Source organism: Scyliorhinus torazame, unplaced genomic scaffold (genome assembly GCF_047496885.1).
Source record: "Scyliorhinus torazame isolate Kashiwa2021f unplaced genomic scaffold, sScyTor2.1 scaffold_68, whole genome shotgun sequence".
Classification (NCBI taxonomy): domain Eukaryota; kingdom Metazoa; phylum Chordata; class Chondrichthyes; order Carcharhiniformes; family Scyliorhinidae; genus Scyliorhinus; species Scyliorhinus torazame.
Genome location: NW_027307795.1, coordinates 331717 through 334229, shown reverse-complemented (window position 1 = coordinate 334229; position 2513 = coordinate 331717).

The following is a 2513-nucleotide window of genomic DNA, read 5'->3' as shown; positions in this document are numbered from 1 at the left end:
CTTTATATCTCTGCCAGTCTCTCCCTCAATCTGTCTCTCTCTCTCCCTCTCTCTCTGACTGTCTCTCTCTCTCTCTTTACCTCTCTCTCTCTCCCTCCGCTCCTGCCTTTCTGTCTCTACCAGTCACTCTCTCTACCTCCTCCCCACCCGTCTTTTTCTCTCTCTCTCCATAAACAGTAAACACTTGGAATAGAACATAGAACAGTACAGCAGAGAACAGGCCCTTCGGCCCCTCGATGTTGTGCCGAGCCTTGTCCGAAACCAAGATCAAGCTATCCCACTCCCTGTCATTCTGGTGTGCTCCATGTGACTATCCACTAACCGCTTGTAAGTTCCTAAAGTGTCCGACTGCACTCTCACAGCAGGCAGTCCGTTCCACACCCTAACCACTCTCTGAGTAAAGAACCTACCTCGGACATCCCTCCTATATCTCCCACCCTGAATCTTCTCGTTATGCCCCCTTGTAACAGCTACATCCACCCGAGGAAATAGTCTCTGAACGCCCACTCTATCTATCCCCCTCATTTTCTTATAAACCTCTATTCAGTCGCCTCTCATCCCCCTCCGCTCCAAAGACAAAAGCCCTAGCTCCCTCAAACTTCCCTCATAAGACCCATCCTGCAAACCAGGCAGCATCCTGGTGAATCTCCTTTGCACCCTGATGCACGAGCAATGACCACTAAAGCGAGGTTGTCGTCCAACTGAAGGCTTTAATAAGCTGGACGTTTCCCCCAGCAGCTCAGGCTGGGGCGGCACGGGCTCTTATACCCCGCCTAGCAGGGCGGAGCTTTCATACATTCTAACCAATAGGAAGCATTCAGTTTCCACCAATGGTGCTTCAGCCTATCAGGTACCGTAATACCTATAATACCACATTCACCCCCTGTTAAAAAAGAGTCCGGCGGGGGTGGTGGCCTGAAACTACAAAACATGGCACCGTGGTATAATTAGTTATGGAGATACTGTGATACCTCCGTACAGTGTTTAGTAACTATTTACAAGTCTGATAGCTGTGTACATTCGATGGTTTCTATTTACAGATTACAATTAAAATGAAGCAATCAGTCGATCGGGGGCCCTGGCCGTCCTCTCTGACCGTCGGAGCTTTTTCTGACTCCGGTGGAGGCTCGGGCGTCTGAGACTCCGGGAGCGTGGCTTCCATCTCCATGGCTGCTTCGGCACTCCTCGACGGCGCTGGTGGGGAAAACGGTTGACCTGGAAGGGGGCGTCGGTGGGTGGGGGGGGGGGTCCTCGGCGGGGCCGATGGAAGGGCCGATCCTCCGGGAAGGTGCTGCCGTGGAGGGGAGGGTGGGACTGGCGGCTGGAATGTACATGGGGTTCCGGCGGGCGCCAGGTCCCATAGGGAGACCGTATCTTGTCGGCCGTCGGGGTATGTCTCGTAGGCGTACTGGGGGTTAGCGTGGAGCAGATGGACCCTCTCGACCAACGGGTCCGACTTGTGTGCCCGCACGTGTTTTCAGGGCAGGATGGGACCGGGTGCTGCCAGTCAGGTCGGGAACGAGGTCCCAGAGGAGGACTTCCTGGGGAAGACAAGGAGACGTTCGTGAGGTGTCTGGTTGGTGGTCGTACAAAGCAGTGACCGGATGGAGTGGAGGGCATCCGGGAGGACTTCTTGCCAGCGGGAGACTGGGAGGTTCCTGGACTGTAGGGCCAGTAGGACGGTCTTCCAGACGGTTCCCTTCTCCCTCTCTACCTGTCCGTTACCCCGGGGGTTGTAACTGGTCGTCCTGCTCGAGGCGATGCGCTTGCTGAGCAGGAATTGACGCAGTTTGTCGCTCATAAAGGAGGACCCCCTATCACTGTGTATGTAAGCGGGGAACGCGAACAGTGTAAAGATACCCTGGAGGGCCTTGATAACGGTCTTTGCGGTCATGTCGGGGCAGGGGATGGCGAACGGGAACAGTCCTCGTCAATCACGTTCAGGAAGTACGTGTTGCGGTCGGTGGAGGGGAGGGGCCTTTGAAGTCCATGCTGAGGCGTTCAAAGGGACGGGAAGCCTTTATCAGGTGTGCCCTCTCTGGCCGGTAGAAGTGCGGTTTGCACTCCGCGCAGATTTGGCAGTCCCTGGTGGCTGTCCTGACCTCCTCGATGGAGTCGGGCAGGTTGCGGGTCTTGACAAAATGGAAAAGGCGAGTGGCCCCCGGGTGGCAGAGGTCCTCGTGGAGGGCTCGGAGGCGGTCCACTTGTTCGGTGGCACATGTGCCGTGGGACAGGGCGTCAGGAGGTTCGTTTAGCTTCCCGGGACGATACAAGATCTCGGAGTTGTAGGTGGAGAGCTCGATCCTCCACTGCAAGATCTTGTCGTTTTTTATCTAGCCCCGCTGTGCATTATCGAACATCAAAGCAACCGACCGTTGGTCAGTGAGGAGAGTGAATCTCCTGCCGGCCAGGTAATGCCTCCAATGTCGCACAGCTTCCACTATGGCCTGGGCCTCCTTTTCGACTCAGGAGTGGCGGATTTCGGAGGCATGGAGGGTACTGGAGAAGAAGGC